Source organism: Miniopterus schreibersii (assembly GCF_964146895.1).
Source record: "Miniopterus schreibersii genome assembly, chromosome: 6".
Taxonomy (NCBI): Eukaryota; Metazoa; Chordata; class Mammalia; order Chiroptera; family Miniopteridae; genus Miniopterus; species Miniopterus schreibersii.
This window is the reverse complement of record NC_138107.1, coordinates 46,426,861-46,452,448: the sequence shown is the minus strand read 5'-3', so window position 1 is coordinate 46,452,448 and position 25,588 is coordinate 46,426,861.

Below are 25,588 nucleotides of genomic sequence, written 5' to 3'. Positions count from 1 at the left end.
GCTTCTTGGGCTCAATACCCCAAATCAGCATCAACCACAACCCTAAACTTCTTTCTCTTTAAAGTGGAGGAAAGAGCTACTTTCTGAAAGGTACAAGAGCACTCAGTCCTTCAGTTTCTCCCATTTGTAGTTTTGTCTGTTCATTCTGGAAATAAAATCATAGTTATTCTATTCCAGCCAACAGCAGACATGGAAGGTGTTGGTGCTCCTCAGGGGTGTGAAAGGATCAGAGGGGCCAGATTGTGATCAGAAGCTGCTGAGCACTGTATGCTGTCTGCTGTTGGTTTGTTTGCTTTTTATTTTATTATATTTATTATTTTATTTTATGTTTTTATTTACTTATTTTTTACTGCATCTAGCAAGGGAAGATTGAAGGAATATTTTCAATCATCAAGGTATAAATGATCCTCTTTGAAAGACAACCAGATAGCCACAAAATATAAATGTTTTCTGGATATAAGAAATTTTGATAGAGGCTCTATATACCCATAAATGGTTTGGCTCAAAATCCATCTGAGGGGAAGTTATAAGGCCCATGAATTCACCCACAATGCTTATGGACAAATACTATGTTTGGTACATTATTTGTTATTAGGATAAATAGATATAAAAGGTAAGTGAGTATTGTAACAAAAGCTACAGAAAAGAAATGTTACAGTATTTAAGCTACAAGGACATATTTTTGGAAAACATTTATTATCGGAAATTTAAAGCACTGTTTTTTAAAAGCATCTGATTTGTGTCCTTAATACAATTTAGGAAAATATGGACTCTGGTGCAAAAGATAAAATACAAGTGAAAATTCAATACATTGACAAGAGAAAGACATTGAGAGGAGGGTAGAAATTAAAACAAAAAATGCAATAAAAGAATACCTGGTATTTGGCATTAAAAGCAGTGATATATAGTAAATTGAATTAGATGTTGAAAATAGGTTATGAGACAAAATATAACATATAACATAAAAATAACAATAATAAGCTAAGCCTCAAATTTCTGATTGTAACTACAATCCCTTCTTATCCAACTGAGAAGTAATGAGTGATGAAGGAAGCAGAGTAGAATAATACTAATATGCAGCATTACATTGGATGGTATCAAAACACTATTTTATTTGTGAAATTGATTAATGGAATTAATTTTTAACTTTTAAATATTTGTTAAAATTTTAGATAATATCTATGTTTTATAATACACTAGCATAGGTAATAAAATCATAGTCCATGAAGAATCAGAAAAGAAAAAGAGAGAGAGGAGAGTATAAAGAAGTATTAAAAACTAATTGAAACTGAAAGGGCAAATGAAGAAGCTTTTCTGGTATAACACGCTAAAACTTTTGAAGTTAGGTGGGTTAAGCTCTCCTATTAAAGAAAAAGTCCAATTTATATGTTATTCTCAAGTAAAAGGAAAAAGAAGAAAGCCAGACCGAAACAAAAAAGTAAAAAGAACTGCCATAGATATATTGTGCAAAGGCAAACAAAAGAGAGTGTATAATATTAAAATCAGCTATAAAGTATTAGGTTTTGAGGCAAATAAATCATCATAGAAAAATAACTGTCATTTTATATTGAAAAGTGATACATTCAAAATGAAGATATTAGAGGCATAAACCTTTATATGACAACATAGCTACAAATTATTCAAACTAAAAGCTATGCTATAAAATTTTACAAGGAAAAACTGGAAAAGAAAAAAAAAAATGTAGCTTTGAAGATATATATATATATATATATATATATATATATATATATATATACATTTAAAAGCAGTATATACATTTCTTCTAAAAGTCGATGGTTGACCTGGGCGGTGTTGCTCAGTGGTTGAGCATGGGCCCAGGAGCCTGGAGGTCACGGTTTGATTCCCCGTCAGGGCACATGTCTGAGTTGTGGGATTGATCCCCAGTAGGGCGTTGATCGATGATGATTCTCTCTTCATTGATGTTTCTATCTCTCTTTCCCTCTCCCTTCATCTCCCTGAAATCAACAAAAACATATTTAAAAAAATAAAAAACAAAAAATAAAAGTTAATGGATCATATAAAAACTGGACTTTCAATAGGCATTGGAGAAAAGTTAAGTGAGTTACACAAAATCCAAAACTGTGTATGCGGCATTAGATCACAGTGCAATAATAGCCATTAATAACAAAAGTTAAAAGTTAATTGTTTGGAAATAAACAACTCATGGCTCATTAACATGGATCAAGAAGGATTACTGATTGTTTACAAAACAAGACAAATGAGAATAGTTTACTAAATATTTGCTAGAAGCTTTATGTTCATAAACTATGGTTTAAAATCAGAAGATGTGATGTGTTAGCCCCTAGGTAGACAGTGGATAACACCAGGGTAATTCAGCTATAACATTTATGGAGAAATACCACTTGTCAATATATTTTTACCATGGAGAATAAACAGATTTTAAAAAAGAAAAATGTACATGAATGTAGTAAAAATTGTTACACTCAGTCTGTAGCCAAAGCCAATATTTTTAAAATGATATCAATTAAAAAAAAATGGAATAAAAATAAATCAAGTGTTCAAATCCCCTGCTTGTTTGAAAATGTAGGTATTATTATTCAGTTATGGAGATGCTTATTCAGAAAAGGAGAGGATTGTCATGGAAAAACTAGTTTGTTACCTACAAATCCCAAGTGGAGGGGGAATGAGAGGGCCACACAGGGAAGCATCAGGCTTGGTCAGGAAGCAGAGTCTGCAAGGAGAAACCGTGGGCAAGGGCCTTTGCTGTGGTTTCTGTGGGAAGAAACAGGCATGGCAGGGTAGGCAGGCTTAGCATTGCCTATTTTGAATAATTCCAGCAGGCTCTAGTGTTTGGAACTGTCCCCGAGATGTCTAGTACCTAACTGCAGGGTGATTAGGACAGGGTCATAGTGGTCCTGAGAGTGAGAGAGGTGGTGGGGTTTGAGGGCTCTGGATTGGTGGATTTACATATAAAAGGTGTGCTCCAAGGCTAATCATTTACCATTTATAGGAACTGACTAGCAATTCCTTGCAAAGGCCAAACTCTCCTGGGTCAGCAAGGCTCCAGAACAGTGATTTTCAACTTTTTCATCTCATGGCACACATAACTTATGACTAAAATTCTGCGGCACACTAAAAAATATATTTTTTGCAGACTGACAAAAAAAAGGTATAATTTTGATTTCTTCACACCAGACGGCTATTATGTTGGCTGTTGTCATTTTTTTATTTGACAATCTAAGGGAAAAGAGGTCAGTGCCCCTGACTATATAGTCAGGTATGGCATGTTTTAAAAATTGTGGCATTCCAGTTGAAAATTACTGCTCCAAGATGGTAAATCATTGGAATTACAGAAAGTAAAAAGTGTATGAATAATACACTGCTGATCTCAGCAGGTGGTCAGAAGCAAGCTTCCTTATCTCCCTTCCACAGCCATTGCAGATGCTCTGATGTTCCTCTTCAGTCCTAGTTAGAAATAAGCAACTTATCCCAGCTCCTGCAAGTGCTGTCGGCACCTCGTAGCTGAAGAACTTCATCACCCGCATCACTCTTTTCCTTGGTGGGCCCATATCCAGTGACTGATCTGTGTAGGACAGGGTTTCTCAACCTTGGTATTACTGACATTTGGAGAGGATAATTCTTTGTTGTAGAGGTCTGCCCTGCATTGTAAGATGTTTAGCAGCATTGCTGGTCTCTATCCACTAGATACCAGTAGTATCTACCCTCAGTCACAGTATTCAAAAATGTCTCTAGATAGTGCCAAGTGACCTGGGGAGTAGGGGATCACTTCTGGCTGAGAACAACTGACAGGAATATAGAAGCCACCCACTTATCCTAACTCTGGACAGCTCTAATGTATCATTCTTCTTCATATCCCATGGAGTTCCATATGAAGCCCACAACTCTGGTCACACTGTCCACTCCAAGGGGTTCACTCAGCCATGTCGTGCATTCATTGGCATGTATATACGAACAGCTTTTAGATCCATATTTGCAGCACAGATCTCTTGCCTAAGCATCAAATCCGTATAAATGTATAACTATTGGCCCTGTCCTTTTATCGAGACATTATATTTTTGTGTTTAATAACATGAGCTGTAGAAACAGCTGCTTATGTAAGTACCTTGATTCACCTACCAGCTTTGGCATGTCGGGATACCACTGAGCCCCTCTTTGTTTCAGTTTCCTCATCTGTAAAATGGACACAAGGATAGACCTACCTCATAGGTGTGCATGGAAATCAAATGAATTAATGCATGTAGAGAATTTATAGCAGTTCCTGGCAAATTGTAAATTCGCAATAAATGTAAGCTATTATTATTAGTCACCAAGTTGTCTTGCCAGTACCAAAGGGAGTATGTTCAAGCCCAAACTAATTCTCCATTTCCCAAATTGAGTCTTCCTTCTGTATTTCTTATTTCAGTAGACACTACCACCAACCACCATTTAAGCCAGATTCTTCATTAATGATGTTATCATCTATTTTTTCACTTCCTACAGTGACTACTTCAAATTAATAGCTAAATCATAGTGAATCTGTCTTCTTAGAATCGGTTGAATTTGTTCACTGTCTTTGTCTCAATGACCACTGTCTCAGTTTAATTCCATATCTCTTATTGCAAGAGCCTAGTGAAGGAATGGAGAACATGGACATTGGAGTCACAGAGAGCTGGGTTAAAGCTCAATTCTTCCAGCTAAATGACATTGGATAAATTACATTTCCTCTGCCTATCCATCATTTTCTTTGTCTGAAAAACAAAAACTATCATATCATGCTTACCTTAGAGATTGCAAAGAATATTAAAAGAGAACTTAAAGTAACATCAATGACCATTATTGCAATATTTTATATAACAGAATACTACATAGCAATGACAATCAGGGAACTACCACTGCACACTATAACAAGGTTGCATCTTAGAAAGATAATATTGAGCTATTTTTCCCCCACCAAAAAAGGCAAGGCACATACAATATTTATATAAAATTTAAAACAGGAAAATCTTAACTGTATATGGTTTAGTGATGTATACCTAGTGGTAAAACTGTAAAGAAACACATGGTGTAATTAACATAAATGTCAAACTCATGAATGGGGCCAGAAAGTATGGAGAAGGGTTGGTTTGGAATGTGATAATCTGGAATCTTTTGAGATGTAAACAATGTTCATTTTCTCTCTCTGGGAGGTGGTTGCATGGGTATTTATATATAAATACTATCTACTAAACTTTGGGTTAATATTTTATGTATGATACACATATCACAAGTTAAAAAGGTTACATAAAAGAAATACAATAAACAAAAACTAAATATAAACACAGAAATAGAAAAATGTGAATAATACATTGACATATATAACATTTGTACATAAAGGGTTACTATTAGGCCTGAATATCAGGTCTGTTTCTAAAAGAGCTCCAATTCTCATAGCACTGTTTCCTTGGAAACAGTAAAGACAAATGGGGAATATTTTATCTGCGTTGTGTGGAACACATCTGCCTTGGGTTAGGGTGCTGTGATTTGGCATTGGGCCTATTGATGTCTACAGTAGAAAAGCTTGGTGGGAAATACAGGCTAAGGTTTCCATGTGTTAAGGTGACCCATTCGTACTTTGGCTCTCATCTGTGAGAACCATACATGTCCATGTACATGAGGCTGCAAACGAAGCCTCCTCTTTTGTGTACTTGAGTAGCCTCTGAGATGAGATGAAGATGCTGAACCTACTCCATTTACTGCTTTATTTCCTTCTATAATACCAAGGAAACATAGTATTCTGTTAAATCCTGCCTGTGTTTCTTGAGTCTGATTGTCAACTCACATCCATAACCATAGCTGTGGTGCTAGAGAATGGTGTCAGAGGCAGGCTTAGCTCTCAAACCCCTGAGTCAAAATACTGTGATGCAGGAAACAGAACTGGGTAGGGGTGGAGAGGAAATTCTGATGAAAATTTGATACATGCATGGCTGAATTACATAGATTTATCTCCTAGGTTGCTGATAAAACAGATGGTAAAGAAAAGGCAAAGTGGGGGAGCACAGTTAAAGTAATAAGGAAAGAGTGAATTGGATAGAGTTATTATGTGGTAGTTATGACAAGGAATAAAAAGGGAGGGCATTTAATGGATTCTTTTAACAGATTTACCAGCTCATTGTCCATAGTTAAAAAGAGGAAATCTGGCCCATATCTGGCAGCTGCCTCCCTTAATGAATCCCATGAGATATGCTCCCTTTAACCCAGCCTGGATGAATTTAAATCCAATGATGCAGTTAGGGAGCAATAACAAATGGTGATGACTCAGGCTGCTAAATGTACCCTGCAGGATGAAGCAGGAGAAACTGAAAAGGGTTGACTTGATGGCTAAGAAAGATATTTTGCCCGACCCCCAGTGGAAATTCTAAGGCCATGTGCTTTGGTTCAAGTAGAATTTCCTAGGGTTGGTAAAACTTTTTGAGGTAAGTGGATATCAGTATATAATGTACTATAAATCCCCAGGTAACAAGGAGATCATATTAAGAGGCCAAAAGGAAGCTGGGGGAGCAGGTGGAGATACTGTAATAGGAGGTACCGTGTCCCTAGTCAAACTCCAGATAAGAACAAAAGAAAGTGAGAGAAATCCAGTGATGCTATCTCCTTTGCTTGAATGTATAACTGGAAAGGACATGATGCATGAAAGGAAGTTCTTGACCTTACTGGCCTGTATCTGAAGGCTAAGGGCATCTGCACTTTGCCAGGTTTTAATTGGGTCAGCAGAGTGCAAGCCCTTACGACTGCCCTAACCTTCTGTAGTAAAGACTGCTCATCTTAAACAAAGACAGCCAGGTATTTCTCTAGCAAAATGGGTTTATTTGGCAACAACAAAAAATTGCAATTCAGACATGTGGTTTAAAGGTGAACCACAGCCAAGTCCAGAGTAAAAAAGAAGAGGAATGCTCTTTTATGGACTTGGAAAGGGCTGTTTTAAGTAAAGACTCCATTGGAGGAAACTGAAAGTTCAAAGTTTAGTGACTTTTCATTGACTGAGCTGTTACTGGGCAAGGAGGGATCTTTTCTTCCTCCAGCTGAGGTAAGATAAGTAGTATCATTTCCTGTGGGAAATGCAAGCTACATCTCTTCCCGTGGGGCCACTAGTTGGCACTGATGTGCAAGTGCATTAGAGTTCTCTCTTCTAGCCTTCTGACTCCACTTAAAATGAGGTTTCTGTCTATTAATTTTCATAAGACTAAACTGTACCACTTTTCAGGAGGGCAACAGGAAATCTAATTCCTGATTTAAAAAGTCACAGAATATGCCTGGCTGGGCATTGCTCAGCAGTTGAGCATCGACCTAGGATCCAGGAGATCGAGGTTCCATTCCAGGGCAGGGCACATGCCAGGGTTGCAGGCTCGATCCCCGGTGAGGGGCATGCAGGAGGCAGTGGATCAATGACTCTTATCATTGATGTTTCTATCTCTCTTTCTCCTTCCTCCCTCTGAAATCAATAAAAAAATACATTAAAAAAAGTCACAGAATAAATTGTCCTCATCGAACGCATCTCTTCATTTTAGTCCTGTGTGGCCTGTGAGAAAATCCAAAGCTTCTGCTGTGCTGGACATGAAAAAAACCATCAGGAATTTCAGCTGCTGATGGTGATGGTATGCTGTCATAGACTTGGAATCTCAAAAAAAATGTTAAGCGCTGTGTGTGTGTGCAGCAGAGAGATTCCATGATTTATGCTTTTACTGTCTTGCTTTAAGGTTACTCACATTCCCCAGGTACCAGTTACTGTCCTGTCTGTTGATTTATGAAGTTGAGAATAAAATGATACTTCCTCTCTCAGAAAGGAAGCTGCAGCTGGAAGAAGCAGGGATTTAAAAGCTGTAGTGATAATAGGAGTAGCACAGTAAAATTAAATAATCTGGCTAAGAATCAGAGCCCAGCCCAGTCAGTCCTTTATCTGGGAATGATCTGGGCGAGGGTCACTCAAGGCATTTCAAGCACAGTAAAGAGCAAACTGCTATCCCTTTGCGTCTGCATTAGTAAGAAAGGCACAAAGCTTCGAAGGGCTCTTTGGAGTCTGGAGGACACACATACCATATTTGGGAATCCTGTTGGTTCTGATACACAAAGATACTAGAAAAAAAGTGTGTGTGTGCTTGAATGTGGTCTAGAGCAGAGTGTAGCCCAAGGCGATGCTCCTGACACAACCAGTGCTTTTAGAGAGGCCCACTGCTGATACACACAGGCTCGGCTCGAATCTCCAGCAGGAGCCTTCCAATGCTCTTTAAAGGCAATTGCTTGACTTCTGGACTGAAAATCTCCCTGACACTATGTCTAAGAACAGTCCATGTGAGAGATAGGTATCGACACACTATTTGGCTCCAACAGAAACAGCCCCCATCGCTGAAGAGCATCAGATTATATTGAGGCTTGAGTTACTTAGGATGTCATGGGTAATATCAGAAAGAGATTCCAATGAAGAAGGAGCTGTAAGTTCCTTGAATGTAAATGGTATGTTTGGGAACTTGCTAAAGAGGTTAGCTTGGGGAAGTGCATTGTATACACGTAGGCAGCATCTCTGCCTCTACAGTGGCACTCCTGCAGAGCTATCCACTCTGACTGCCAAAAAGTCTGAAACCCACTGAGGCAAAACACCTGGCTGACTAGCTGCTGGGAGTTCTTGTACTGAAGTTACCAGGAGGAATTGGAAAGCCATTTGGAATATTTTGTCTGGCAATAACTCCGAGAAGGGGCTGTATCTTCACCCAGGAAGGGCTCTCCACTGTGCTGGATTGCTAATGTGTTTAAAGGACAATGCCTGGGTGTTTTAGAAGCCGAGGCCAGAGAGAAGCACCTACTAAAATGCTAAGGACCATCTACCTTATAGCAGAATATCAGTGAAACATGTGGTCCTTATCATTCCCTTACTGAATGTGTGCCATGAATTTAAAAGAAGGTGCCATCTTTTGCTATACAGTTAGTGGGTATTGAGCAGATAAAAAATGAACACTGTGTCCTCTCTATAGAGTAAATGGGTTGTATTCTACATTAACATGTGGGAACCTGTGTCAATAAAAACCCATTTCTTCAGAGCTGGGTATGATTAGGCCCCCAGGCCAGAAGGAATCTTGAATTTACTGAACACTCTAGTGACCATCTCTGTCACTAAAAATATCTACTATGTAGGTAAGGGATGAGTCTTTTGGGAAGGATGTGGAAATTACACTGTAATGAAAACAAATGTTTGGTGTACTAAGTATTACTGTAATATCTACTACTATTCGTGTAATATAAATAAGGGGTGTGTGTGCTAAGTATTACTTTCATGTTTCACCTACTGCTATTTGTATAATAAAGTACTTTGTGGGCTTACATATGGAAATTAAAGAAAATGAAATGTATTCTCATGATGACCTCAGGATGAAAAGATATTTTTGGAAACTCGTTTAAAACCCCCCATGTCTATTAACCCCATGGAAACTGGTTGTCCAGACAAAATGGTAAATTTGACCTTGAAGAAACTAAACACATATATAAATATCTGTAATAATTTTTAAAAGATACAAGTGACAGTGAATGAAAGGGAGACTTGCGCAATTGATAACAAAATATCAAAACACTCATGAAACATGTTGGTCAAGATGAACTTGTTTTAGAGAAAGGATACTTACACTTCATTGGGTAATATAGATTTTGGTGGTTGCAGGAGTGCCAGCTTGCTTTTTCCTCGAGTATAAAATATTAGAATTGTGCCTACCAGAAGAAAAAAAAAAATCACAGAACATTGAAGGAATATGTTTTGTGAAAATACTGATCTGTGGTCATGAGGGTGGAACTGTGAGAAAGAATTTAACATCAGCCTGGTCTGATGCAGCCTCTCAGAGAATGACCTCTGTTTCCCACAGCACTCTTTCCCGGGAAGGAATGGAGCTCAGAAAAATGAAAGTGGTGTTTCTGTTCACTGTGCGCAGTCAGCACTGGGTTGCGAGAGCTGCAAGTTGGCAGCGGGGTTGAGACCTATCGACTTGAACAGTATAGAGGATTGGTAGAAAACACAGCTTGTAGCTCCTGTGTGCCAAGGTGACCCCCACACACCTTGCTCTCATTCATGTCACACAAGCATCCATGTGGAGAGACAGACAAAATATCTCGATGCTTTTAGGAAAACAGCTAAACCCTTTAGAGCAACATCCATCCGTTATGTGAACACGCTTCGTCTTCTTTTGTGGTTCTTATTCATAATCTCTGTATACTGACATGCTAATCCATAGATACATAGATATTTTAAAACAGTTGTGTTTCCAAGAAATAATCCCTCTTATCCCTGACCAAGTGCCACATATCCCCTCTTGTTTACAACCACCCATTTGCCTGTAGACCTTACCCCAGCCCTGGTCACCTCAGTCTTAAAAGATCTACTTCGCTATAAAGCAGTGATAATCATTTGGGCTTTATTATGGTGTGAATTAATTACACCCCAAGACCCCCAACTTCTCTTTGATCTAATATTATGGTCACCATACAATCTAATTATCTGTCATATAGTTTTTTTCAAATCTTTCTTCTAAGGACCTTGATGCAATAAAGGACCAACCCAGGTGGTGGGCACTAGAATTCTGGTGACCAGGCTCATGTATCAGTGCCCATGTATTAACATTCCAAGGTAAATATCAGTGTTTCATGACTTTGTTAATGCCAATCAGTACCTGAGGACCTTATAAGTATGAAGGAACTGCAAAATCAAAGTTGTGTTTTTTTTTACATCCCAAAATCTAAGGACCACATCACCAATACTGAAGCATTGCAGCTAGTGAGGCTTCCTTTTGAATGTAATCTCCCTCTAACTGCAAGAATCAAACTCATATTTTTGTTAATGTATCTCTCCATGGTTACAATAACATTTTTTCTAAAATAAAATTAATAATATTTTTATCTAATTCACCTAGGTCAAAGAGAGCTTTGCAAATAAGAATACATAATTTGCTGCTTAAAATAAATAACTACTCAAGAGAATGAAAAGATAAATTACAGATGGGGAGAAAATACTTGCAAACGATATATCTGATAAAATACACAAAATATACAAAGAACTCTTAAAACTTGACAATAAGAAAACAAGCAGCCAAAATATGAGCCAAAAGACCTTAACAGACACCTCACCAAAGAAACTATACAGATTGCAAATAAGCATGTGAAAAGTAGACATAGTGTGTCATCAGGGAAATGTAAATGAAAATAATGGAATACCACTACACATCTATTATTGGTCAAAATTCAGAACACTGAAGAAAACAAATGCTGGTGAAGATGTGGAACAGCAGGAAGTCTCATGCATTCTTGGTGGGAATACAAAATGGTACAGCCACTTTGGAAGACAATTTGGCAGTTTTTCACAAAAGTAAACATACTCTAGCCATACAATCCAGCAATCATGCTTCTTGATATTTCCCCAAAGGAGATGAAAATTTATGTCAACCAAGCATTTTAAACACAGTGTATTTATTGGGATGTGCAAGCCTGTTGTCCTGTGCTAGACCATTGCTCTGTGTGAGACTATAAGTGACTTTGTTCAAATAGCTGTACAGAGAATGAAATATAAAACTTAAAAAAAAACAAAAACATAAGAGGAAATGTGACTAAATAACCAGCTAAGCTATAGTTAATATAATTTAATAATTTCAAGAGTGTTGCCAAAGACTTCTAGCATTTCAGAGGCACAACTAGGAAGTTAAGAGCCACTTGCCTGAGTAATAGCATCTATTCCTTAGCTATGGATTCCATCATTCACCAGGCGTTTCACTATCTCTTACTTGTCTAATTACAATAATTTCTAAATAGTCTCTGTGCCTCCAAAATGGCATCTCTGTAATGTATGCTCCCCACTGCTGTCAGAATGATCTTCTGAAAATAAATGTTTGCCCATTTTGTTTCCCTCCTTAAAATCATTGTGGTTTTCTCTGTTTCTTATAAAATAAAGTTAAAAGTCGTTATGGCTATTGCCCAAACTTTCTTGACTCCTGGAACCCTTCCTACCTGTTATTTTCTTTCAAGCACCCCTCAGGCAAATAAACATAAAAATGTATTAAATAGTTAAATTCCAACAACTTAATTGTGGTAATTTGTATGGTATTCCACAGATATTGCTCACTGTGTTTCCTCCTGAAGTTTAAAGTGCCCCCTGGCACTCCTGTGAGTTTCCTGTGGCACCCTGGGGTGCACCGTGGTTCTGTTTGGGTAGTGTGACGTGATGGTCTGTTTTGTTCCTTTACCTACTTCTATTTGCTGAACTTAAAAACGGCTTCCCCCTTCTTGGAGTGCCTGTTCCATTCATGGACTCTATTCTTCAATGTGCATTTCTCAGATATGCTGGAGAATTTGATGCCTGCAGTTCTGCTCTTCCTGATTCTGTGCATGAACTGCTTCTTCATGGCCCTGTCTCCCTGAAGAGCATCTACCTCTTCATCAAAGTTCACCTTGAATCATCCCTCCTTTAGTGATATTCCCTGCCCTCTTTCCCTGCCAGGGAGAGCTGACTGGTTATGCTTGCACTATACCTTGTACAGACTTCTGTCACAGAAGCGGCAGTATTTTATTTTAACTCTTTCTTTATGGATTTTACTCTCATCTAGACTTTAGGCTCCTTGATTAAGTGTCAAAACCGCATCTAACCTGTTTTTGTATTTCTAGTATTTTACAGAGAACTTAGCCATTTAACCAATATCTGATGAAGGAACAAAGGAACTTATGCCTTTCACTGCCAAATCAGGATACGGTAGAAGAATTCAGAGGGGGATTATTTGTGGCTATAAATCCAACTTCAGGGTTTCCATTGACAAAAATTCTCTTACTGACCAAACTGTAATGCAGGCTTCCCTGAGCCTTCTTCTCAACTGTGTCTCAACTTTGGCCCATAAAAACTTGAACAGCCAGGCAGGGCATGGCTCAGCAGTTGAGCGTCAACCTAGGATCCAGGCGATTGGGGTTCAATTCCTGGTCGAGGCACATGCCTGGGTTGCGGGCTTGATCAATGACTCTCTCATCATTGATGTTTCTATCTCTCTTCTTTCCTCTTTCTGAAATCAATAAAGATATATTTAAAAAAAAAACAAAAAAACTTGAATAAACACTAACATAATTTCTAAAAGCTCAAGACTGCATCCCTAAGATGACCCTAGTCCCCTTTAAAGTGACTGCCTGAGAAATATATAGGTTGCCTAAAGAAATCAGTTCTGTTTGTTCCAGCCAACATTTGAAGATAGGGCCCCTGTATCCTGATTTCTGTGGGGGGATAGGAACCTAACTTTGATATATGTCAGTTAGCAAACCCAGAAGGGTTTAGCATGGGCCAACTCTCCCTTCCCATTTTTTGAAAATTTCCACTTTCCTAACTCTGCTGAGTTTCTTCAAGCCCCTCCCTGTTCCTCCCTCTCCATTCTCTAATAGTCACCTCTATACAAATATAATTGACTTTATTTCACATTGAAGTCTCTTATTCATTAAATTTTATCCTTAAAATTTTTAACTAGTATCCAAAAAACTTTTTTTTTACGTGAAGAATTTTAAAGGATCATTTTGTAATTAATGCATTCAGTATTTTAACTATAACCTGCTGCAAAGCTTCCCAATTTCATGTTCTTTCCAGTAAGTATCAATCTTACTTAAAACATTAATTTTCTTATCAAAACTTGTTTCATCTTGGGCAAAAAGTTCACCTTTTCTCAAGCTGAAATTTTACAACTTGCAAGGAAACCTTGTAAAGGTTGGGAAGCTTTAATTCAATACTCACTTGGCCGTTTGTATATTTTAAAACATTTACTGACTACATATGTTATCAATATATAAAATATGCATGTGACAGATTAATGAGTATGTGTTAATTTCTTAATGTGGGTTATGGGCTTGACTTTCAAAACATTAAATTTTATATAAATATATTATATATATATAATATATATGATATATATTATATATATAATCACACACACACACACACACATATATATAATGACAGCATATTACTTTAAAGAAGAAAATGTCTTGGCCATGTCCTAGTGAAACACTTGCCTCTTATAGATATGGCCAAGAAATGAAGTCATAACCAACTTCCCTTCCAGTGTTATAGGTATTCTACTGAGGCATAGCATAATAGCTTCTTCTTTCTCCATAGGGGTACTGAGTTTTCTCAATGAATTTTCCAATTTAACAGGTAATTCAATTGTATTATACAGTTTCTTCTGGTCAAGACTCTCAAGAGAGTTTTTGCTTCCAAAAGGTACTGAATCTTACATCATAGACTATGAATTATCAACAATTCATTGTATATTTAATAAGGACAGCACTTTCATCTCAGGCACTTTAAAAAGATTCTTTTTTTTTAATTTTCAGTATTGCTAAAAGCACCCTTGTGAAGAAGTGATGTTTTCCATTATTATTTCTATTTGACAAATGGAGCAGCTCTGGCCCAGAAGTTCAATTAAGGTCATAGAAGTCACTGATACACTAAGGCATGGAATTCCCAAACTGACTGTTTCAAGGCCCTTGCTCTAAACATTCAGTCATATAAGATATAATTATGTGTGTTTGAAAGGAAAAAATGATAGGGGGAAAAGCAGCTGCTTCTTCCCCTATGAAAAAATTGCTATATTTTCTAATATAACCTTTATTTACCACAATTTTATGGGTACTAAGCAGGGGACTGGCATTTGATGGCAGTCTTCTAGGTGTTTTACAATAGTTTCTTGTCAGATCTAGTTAAAGACTATGTAAGGGGGCTATTCCTATCTCCCTTTTACAAGAAAAAGCTGTCATTCACTTAAGGTCACAGAGCTATGAAATGTCAGATTTGTGTCACAAACAAGGTGAGCTCTAAAGTGCACGCATTCCTTATCTGAAGATACTTCCTTCTAAATATTACTACAGAAGAACTGAGAACTGTATAGGATTATCAGATGTACCAAAATTTAAGAAAATTACATGCTAAAGCTAAAATTATAGTTATAATATAAATAAAATATAGAATTATTATTAAAAAGTTCGATTAAAATGCTTAATCTGACTATAATATAGTTGACTAAGATAGCATTAACATTCCCCTCAACTTGACTAAACCTCAGACAGGTTTCTTACTGACTGTAGGCCCTGATCTGTATTTTCTTAGAGCATTTACTGTAGAAAACATGCAATTGTAAACTCTTTCTGGGCCCTTTCAAAATGCATATAAGTCTCCCAGCCTCCTGCTAGTTTTATAACCCAGGAACATCTTTCTCAAGGACCTAGGAGCCATCCCCTTGAAATGTAATCATCAGCATATGCTATTTATCAGTCTCTGTCTAATGTCCTCTGTCCTACTACTTTTCTACTAGCTCACTCCAGTGCTAAAAACCCTCCAGCTCCTTGTCTCCAGATGAAGCTGGTTACTCAGACTTGATCTGTGCTCTAGCTTCTTTTGAAGACAACATATCGAAATAAAATCAATTTTTGTCTGCACATCTTGTCCAGTGTGATTTTATTTAAATAGAGAAATTTCAATTTCATGAAATTTTTGAGAAATTTGCCTCTTGATAAAAGCTCATGTTAAAGAACATAAAATTTTATTTTGCATTGATTCATGCCTATTAAACATGCGTATAAACAAAATGTATCTATTTCCATGAAAATGATATTTAAAAAGTTTAAATAAAAGACTATTTAATAAAGATTGCTCATATTTTTCTGGTAGTAATTTCAAATGCTTAATATCTGATGAATAGATGATTATTACCCAGTTTAGGATCATTTAAGATTAAATTGATATGCCTTAAAAATATACATACTAAATATGTGTGAAGGTAATGCTTTTAATGTGCTTGCCTCTCCCTCCCTCCCTCCCTCCCTCCCTCCCTCCCTCCCTCCCTCCCTCCCTCCCTCCCTCCCTCCCTCCCTCCCTCCCTTCCTTCTTTCTTTCCTTCCTTCTTTCTTTCCTTCCTTCCACATTTTAACTTAATCATCTTTTTTAAAACTTTAAAACTCCAAACAACATCATTTTGAGGGGCTAGGGTTTAGGGATTTTCAACCATGAATTGGAAGGAAAACATTCATCTCATACTAGACCTCGTTCTCTAAACTCTGTCTTTTTGGCTCACTACCCTCTGTCTCGACTGCAGTTTTTGTTCCTGAAAAATGCTACCTGAATGCTTTTGCCATTTCTCATCATGTCTGAAATGCAATTCTTTTGGACTTGCTTAGCTTATACTTTTATGTCATTCAGACCTGCCTAGGCAGACATACTAGCTGAAGTAACCCTCCTCACTGTCATTGCTGACTTCAAGTTTTCTTCACAGTGCTCATCACTACCTGACACGTTGTATGTGTGTTAGCTTGTTAGTTGTCGGTCCACCTTGATCTACCACTGTAGAATGCAACATTCATGATGCACTACTGGTCATGTTTACTGCCAACATGCCTTGTACCTATTACGTGCTGTATTAGCCAGGGTTCTTCAGAGAAGTATATGCATTCCATAAGGATGTATATTATTGTGAGGAATTGGCTCACACAATTATGAAAGGGTCAGATTACATGGGCTGAGAAGTCCCACAACCTGCTGTCTGAAAAGTGGAGGGTCATGATAACTGGTGGCATAGTTCTAGTCCCATCCCAACCTGAAGGCCTAGAACCAGGGAAACCAGTCCTATAAGTCTCAGCCTCAGTGAAAGCCCAAGAACCAGGAGTGCTGATATCTGAGGGCAGGAGAAAATGAGTGCCCCAGTTGAAGCAAAGAGAGCAAATTTGCTCTTCCTTCATCTCTTGTTCTCTTCAGGCCTCAGCAAATTGGATGGTGCCCAAATACATCAATGAGGTTGATTGTTACCGCTTAGTCTACCTGTTCAAATGCTCCTCTCTGTCAGAAACACTTTCACAGATATAGCCAGAAATAATGTTTTACAAGCAACCTGGGCATCTCTTGGCCTAGTGAAGTTGACTCAAAAATTAACCATCACAGGTGCATAATAAAATTTTTGCTGAAAGAATAGATTCTTGTAGGCATGCAGAAAATTCTGGGTAAGGCTAAAGATCACCTAACAATGTAGACACAAGTAGAAAGTGTGAGTCTTAGATGGACTGTGTCTAGAACACACAAATCAAGTCTAGTTTAATTTATACCATCACTTAAACAACAATGAAATAGACCTATTATGACCCCTTAAGATTGGGAGGCCCAAAGCTTTCTTTGGTGAAAACTGCCATTATTAAGATAGCTGGGCATTCTTCTGACTGTAAAATCACTTTGCTACCAACAAAGCACACATCTCTGTAATTTTAAAACTCTAATTCAGACTATAATTATATTTTCTTATTTTAGCTAAGATTTAAGAATATATTCCTTTAAGAAAAAAGAGTTACATCATCAATCTTTTGAAAATGTACTTCATAGGTGGGTTTTGTCCTGTGATTGATTTGGCTTCTAAAAGTCTAAATTGAACCTAAATTTGGAAGTCTAGTTATTAATAACTAAAGACTGATTTACTTTTGACAAAGAGTTAAAGATTGATTGATTTGGTTTCTAAGAAATTCAGGATTTTATGTAGTTATTTCATAAAATTTAGGCTACAGGAAGGCATATTTAGAGAAGACAAACTGTCTGCTCACCAAAATATGTATCTCAGTTCTGCATATTTTCTGTCTACTGTTTCTACTAAGTGGATTTGAAAATTTAGAATCTTGAAACACTATAAAATATGATTCATATTTTTAAACCATGAAATATATTTTCTTTATTTTAGAATGTGATTATTTCACAGATAAAATGTTGTATTCCTATTAATAGAAGAGTATAATTGCTGACTGATTAAATTCCCAATATGCAGGTTAAAAAATTAGTATATATTCAGTACAATAGAGAAAGAATAACATAATAAGAACTCCCTAGTCAGGGCAGGAATTTCCAAGTATGCTGAAAATTGGGTGGGCAGATTGTACATAAAATGAGATATCTGAGAACATGAAACAGTTTGGAGTATTTTAGATATATGATATAGAAGAAAAATTATTTGAGAAGTATGTTGCTATATAAAATTATAACATTTTAAACAGTATCCATTAAAAGCCATTTTTAAAGTATACTACATGTTAGTATAATAAAGTTACTTTAGTATGACAAGAAGAAAATTTTATTTAAATATTGCCTATATATACCTACATGGTTTCAAATAAAATACTAATAAACTTGGACAAAACTTTTGCAGATGTCTCATTGGTGAATGATTTTAGAGTTCCCTTCTCCATAAACAAGCCAAGTGAGTGAAATGAGAGGTCTTAATGCTGCAATGCCTTTGTTTCCAAGGTTGAGATTTTTCTGTTTACAAAACTCCAAGAAAGCTTTTCAAGATTCAGTCCTCTCATCATATTGTTTTTTCCAAACAGCTTTTTGTGAGATAAAATTCACATATTATACAACTCATCCATTTACAGTGTACTATTCAACAGATTGTAGTATATTCACAGATATGTGCAACCCTACCACAGTCAATCACAGAACATTTTATCACCTCAAAAGAAACCTGTTTGATTTTAAAGTGTGTTTTAATGGTTAATTTAACCTATTTAATTAATGATCAATTAAATAAATGATTAATAACTTATTTAATTAAAAGTTTATTAATGTAGTAATTAATTTATTACTTTTAATGTGCTTGAATGATACCTCAGCCCTTCTGCAACCATCCTAAAGGATAAGTGAAGGAGAAATCTTTATGGTTTGATATGTCCCCTATTCTAGGAACTTATCTCCTCCCTAGCCAGAGACAAGTGGATTTTTAATTGAAACAAAAAGAAAAAGGTAAACCTAACCTTACATCATTATTACAATTTGAGAGTCTGACTACCAAATAATGAGTCTGGATTCGTGAGCAATTTAAGAATCAGTTTATTCACATTCACTTTCAGAACACGTTTCTTTGCATCTATTTGAGTGCAAGATGTCTTACATCTTTCCTGTATGGGACTAAATTGTGTTGAATGTTATACATCTTAATGCTAAAGAAGTATCATTTTTATTATAATGCACTGAAGTCCTTAGTAAAATTCACATGTTTTCTATTTAGAGCAGGAATCAAAATAGTTGATATGTCAGGATCAGAAAACACATCTTCTTTAACGTAGCTGATGTATGTATATGGATATATTTAACCTTCTATCTCTTGCACACATGCATGTACACATGCATAATGAATACACACATGTGTATATGCAGAAAATAGTGCAAGTTAACATCGTGTGGTTGTTTTTGTTGTATTTTCTTTTAGCCACTTCCACAAGTAAGTTTATATACAGGGACTTTAATAACCTTAGGTAATTACCTTGGTTTTATATTAAAATTCATAAAAGCTCATTTTTATTTGTTTTAATTTATTGCTTTCTTTGGGGTAAAGATTTATGAACACAAAACAGAAAATTTGAAAAACAGGCAAAAATTACCTTGCCATCAAAACATTCCTATTCTACGTTCATTATCTTCTCTTTTTAATCCCTCATTTGTTTTTCAATATAAGATGAATTATAAGCAATTTATACAGAATTAGTAACTCTTTATATACAGTATCTTTTAATGCCCTATGGATACATTTTTGAGGAAATGTGCCTCTTGGGAAATTATAATGCACATTAGCATTTAATGTTCTGAGAAAGCTTAGAGTAAAGATTCCTGTTTAAAAAACCTATTAAATTATCTTGGCCACAGACCCTTTATGCAAATAGCATTAATTAACGTAATATGAAACACAGTTTGGGAAGAGATTAGTTAATTGTTCTCTTATTGATAATCTCTATGTTGTTTGGGGGATAAATATACTTGCGAGTGCAGTTTTTTCATACATTGGGCAATATCCTTAAATTGAAATACTGGGTCAAAATTATAGACATTTTTAGAGAATCTCTGTAGGAGTTGCTCAATTGCATCCAAAAGAATTCTGCTGGTTACAGTGTATTTGAGTATGTTTCTTTTCATTCCTTTATATTATTATATTTTAAGTCTTTTTTTTAATGCAATAGGAGAAAAAGGATATTTTCCTTTATTTCAATGTATTCTATGGAATATCTAAGATAAGTATCTATCTGAGATGTTCAGCTGCCATGGGGTTGAGATGACAATAATTGGCTCAGGGCATAAAAAGATATTTAGTAGGCTGGTGAAATGATTATATTTCAGTTTTTATGAACATCTTAGATCTATAAACATGGAGTTTGTGGGCAGGTTTTTATTCAGAATGTGTCCTAACTTGAAATGATCTCCACGAGTGTTATTATTTTGTTTTAAAAAATCTAAATTAATTGAAGAAAGATTAGGAAATTACCTCAAGGTAGTTATGCAAGCCTTGTGTGTAAAAACAAGAAAAGGTAAATAGCTATTTTAATGGGAAAAACACCCAGCCATGAAGACTATTTGCCTAATTTGTGATTGGAACAAGGCAGGTTGGCTGGGGTTATTCACAGCTATTAGAACTAACACCTCCAGCATCAGCACTCTCACCCTCCTCCTGCTGTTTTCTTGAATCTACTGAAAGCTTTTCTGTTTCATAGGAAAAGGAGAGAGGTGAGATTGTGACAGCAGTGATGTGATGCATTCTGTTTTCCTGACGGCCTGCTTTTGAGCCTGATTGAGGGAGGAGCTAAAGGCAGAAACATGTGGAACTATTCTGGGCAAAATCAGAACTGCACTGGGAAGGAGGAGAGAAGTATGACAGTAATTGAGGGAGGGAGTGGCGATTGCTGCTCCGCACAGAATGCCACAGTGCAGCTGGAGGACTGAAAACGCTGGCGACGGTCAGGGACACAGCCTCTGCACGAATTCCTGATCTCCTGAGGGGTGCCACATGTGGGGGCTGCTCTGTGGGCTCAGAGGGCAGAGAAATGGGACGGGCGGGAGGGGCAGAGGCACGAGGCCTGAGCAGAGGCCCTGCAGTGGCTGTGGTTGAAAGACTGGTGCATTTACTGCTGGGAGGAACGCAAGAAATTTATCCGGTGCATTACGGGAATTGTGATTCTTGAGACAATAAGAAAGGACACTTTAAGAAACATTGTATTAATGCCCCAGAATTCTAGGGGCAAACGTGGACACTTTTCTCATTTGCTTGGTAATAGGGGTTGTTTGGGGGGGAATGTACAAAACTATTTTTCTATTAACTCAAATCTGCTATAGAAAATCTGTAAAAAGTAACGAGTATCTATGTTAACAGACAGTGTTTGGATAAGAGCATAGACTTACGATTTTACAGCTAATTCATGATATTGTACATGACGCCTTAATTTCGAGGAGGGTTGATTGCACTTTACTGGAGTACTTGAAAAAAATTTTTCTGCACATTATTCAAATTATACAGTTTAGCATTTTTAATTAACTAGGCTTTATTGATTTCTAAGCTTCTTTAAATCAGCGATGCACATGTTTATATCTTTATTTTTATATTAACCATATTTCTAATTAGCTTATAGACCCCTGTAATTTCTTGATAACATGATAAATTCATTTAAAATCCTGAAGGTACATTAAACTAAATAATCATCATGATTGACAAGCTATGAGCTGCAATTTTGTCTGACAATGATGTTTCAAAAGTTACCTAAAAATAAACTAATTATATTTTCCTCAAAAAGATTTAAAATGGTCATTAATTTGTGTACTTGGCTTTTCCCCCTTATCACCCATAATTATTCTGTCAAAGTGGTAAATACACACCTACAATTCTTTCCATGTATAATGAGCCTTTAAGTTTGCAATAATTTAATCTGAAAGTGGCAAACTCCCATTATAAATATTTGTAGAACTTGCATCTCCTTTAAAAATTCTGTAAGTTTAAAATGTGCTTAGCCATAAATATATGATCATTATGAGAAGTTCTCCATAGAAATGCAAGTGACCTATAAGTTCCTTCACATTTTCTATGCTAATGTAGATGCTGCTATAAAAATGGAAAGTCTATACTTCATCAATTTTTATCCAATTTGCATTCTCTGCCTTTAACTTTGGTAACATATTGAATATCTACAATGGTACCTTGCTCATCTGATTAAAATTTCACCATATTTAGGTCCCAAACTACTCAATTCAAATGTATATCCTAGCATTTTATAGTAAGGTTGATTCTTAGACATAGAAGAACAGGAAAGAATGCAATCTGCTGTGTATTTTTTAACTCACAATTTTACATATTTCAAATTATTTTATTATTAATTCAAGTAATCTTTATTTCTCACCCACTATATGACAAATACTATGTTATTGGTTGAAAATATATGAATAAGACATGAATCCTACAATTAAATTTGCATATACAAGAAAGAAATATGTCCCTACATTTTTTCTTAATATTCTTAATATTTTGACCAATGAATTTTCTCTCTAGTCTCATGAAAATTATTTCTGGAGGTTTTCTTTGTGTCTGATAGTTGCCAGCCATATGATAGCCTCTGTGGTAGATTACAGTGACTACGATATTTTCTAGCTTGTCCCATCCTGAGGTGGAATCTGTTCTCTCACCCATTGAATTTTGGTTGGCCTTAGGGTCTTGATTTGGCCAACAGAATATGGCAGAAGTGACAGTTGAGTGAGTTCTAGGGTTTAGACCTTAAGAAACTTTGCAGTTTCTGCATTTGCCCTTTTCACACATTGCCCTAAGAATGTCATATAAGAAATCCAACTTGGCTTATAAGAGAATAAGAGAATGTGTAGAAAAAAACTGAAGTGCACAAGCTTCCAGCATACACTGCCAGATGCGAGTGAGGCCATCCTGCTCATCCAATCCAAAGCGGAGCCATTAGATAACTACAGCTACACAAGTGACCCTACTTGAATCAGAACAACGAGCCACCTGCGCTCAGGTCAAGTTGTTATTCTACAACATCTCTAGCTAATAAATGGTCTGATCACAAATTCCTCACTGGGCAGGTCATGGTGGGTAGTCACGTCCCAGGCCTATAGCTCCCTTAGCAAAGGCAGATCATTACCTGACGTGAGCTCTGCCCATTGTTCTTATGCCTCTAGGACAACACATCCTTGGAAAGTCATAGCGACCACCAGTGTAAAAGAAATCTGTTTCTCCATTTTGCCTTTTATCAAATTCTGGAGATTTCACTCCTTTGCTCTCTCCTGCCTCCTTAATCCACCACCAACAGATTCCATGCATTTTCCTTATGTCTTCTCATGAATTCCCATCTATGTAACGAGCTGCAAACCTGCCATTCTCTGGGGCACTTTAGATCTTGCTCCCTGGCATATGTCATCAGTTTGGCTCAAATAAACTAATAAACATTCTCTATAGTTTTGGGCATTTCTTATGTCGACACTATCATATTGCAACATACCAGAGGCTGTACAGAGTAATCACATGCTACCATTAAGTATTTGAAATAACTTTACATTGAACCTCTTACATTAATTCTTTAAATATAAAGGATTTCATATATATCATTATCTATTTATACTTAAAATATGTAATATATAATATACACACATGACTATATGGATGTTTTTTCAAGTATCATAATTCAAAGAAAATGTTCACATTTTATCCAGTTATGTTGTTGGAATGTTTTTATTTACCAATTTTATAGTGGTACTTGTTTTACCACTAAATTTCATGGCAAAGTCTTAGTGATTAAACTTAGAAATTGAATATGAGAATCTGACTCTGACATAAAATAATAGATCTATAAGAAAATGTAATATGAGTACTATTGATCAATTAAAAGCACATTTGTAACGAACTTGCTTATAGTTTGGGAATATTCTCTTCTTAAGCGCAAAAAAGAAACAGTTATTCATGAAGTAAGTTGCAAAGATACTTTGTGCCTGGAACAAGGTTCATAATACAGATGTTGCTCTATACATGCTTCATAAGAATCTCCCTGTATATATAGCAGTGTTACTCAGGATAGATATTTACCTGTATTTTATAGATTTATTATTTAAAATCATAAGACTTTGATTTAGGCAGATAGGGCATAATGTGCTTCTAATAGAAGTGTAATAGAGTGAAGCGGCGCTTGAACAAAGAAAATAGGAAAGTATCAAAGTATATTTAATTGGGCAGGTTTTCAATTTTAAAGTTCTTTTTCTTTTCTTGACTTCAAGCTGTATTATTTAATTTTTTAAAATTAATCAGTTTATTAATATTTATCAAAGGTATTTAACATGCATTAGCTAATACTTCTAATATTCTAGAAAGAACACAATATAGCTGAATTTATATTTCTATATTTATTTTGCAAAATTTACTCCAAAATAAATGAGCAGCCTTTTAAGACTATAAAAGCTGTTAATAAGAAGGTTAGTTTAGGGTGGTGAGCAACATGGGTAGATGGGGACATACTTTTGGTAGAAATAAAAAATGAAGTCTGAGATGTTTGATTCACTTTACTGTTGAACATTCTTGAAGAAATAGTTCATTTTGTGGGGGCTGGGAGAGAGTCTCCCAGGAATATGCAACCCTGGAATGCAGATAATTTCAAACTGGTGTCAATTAAAGACCAACAAAGTGTGGAAGACTTTTACCTCCCCCCTGATCCTGCTCAGGAGGGACCCCGGGGCCTGTTAGCTAGAGTCCCCCTGTCCCAGGAATGTTCTACTCGCAGGGCTGCCTCTGTATTGTCCATTTTCACTTTGGAAATCTAAGACCTCGTTCCTCAATTTTATCCTTTGTCCAAAATGACATATATACCCAATGTTGCCTCCCTGTCTTTGGGATTGTCATGTTTATATGAATTCCCTGTGTGCGTCTGTTACAATTTTATTTTTTCCTGTCTATCTGCTCTATGCCCTTTGAATTATGCAACAGCCTGAAGAACTAAAGGACTAAGGGCAAAGTTTCCTCAGCCCTGACGAAGCCCATGATAGTAATCATAATCAAACACTTTTCACATTTAAAAATGTATGATGCTTATATTTTTCTGGTTATACAATAAATAAACTGTATTATAATACATGAAAAATTATTATAAAATTAAACGAACATTGAAAAGTATTACAACAATGCAAATATTTTAAAAGAATGATTCTAAAACAAACAAGAAATAGCTATAGAGAGATTAACAAGACGAAGTTGAAAGTAAGAAAACCCCAAAATGTAGGACAACTAAAAGTTAGTGTATGGTATATATGGCATTTTCAACCGTGGAAATTGAGAATTATGAAATAATTATTTAGCTATTTGTTGAAAAACAAGTGATATCTTCACACGACAGAAGAAAATAAATCCCCAGTGAATTAAAAATAAAATATAAATTAGAAAACAAGGAGAAAGATAGTGAATTATTTATATTTTTCCACTGCCATGGGATGTACCACAATGACTATATTCCTGGTTGAACACAGTGGAACAGAATGTTAGCGCCAAGAAGGCGAGGCTGTTGTTCTTTTATTTGTCTTTGTCTTATTTAGAACAGTCCCTGGCCTGCAGTAGGGGCTTAGAGCATGTTTTACCAATGTTGTAGGGATACTGAAGAAATCAAAGAAGACTGAGAGATTTAACCACATTACAATTAATGCTACTATCTATCAAACGATACAATAGAACACTTAAAGCTCAAATGATAAAATGGGGTCCAGCAGGGCGTGGCTCAGCTGTTGAGGGTCGACCTGGGATCCAGGCGATCAGGG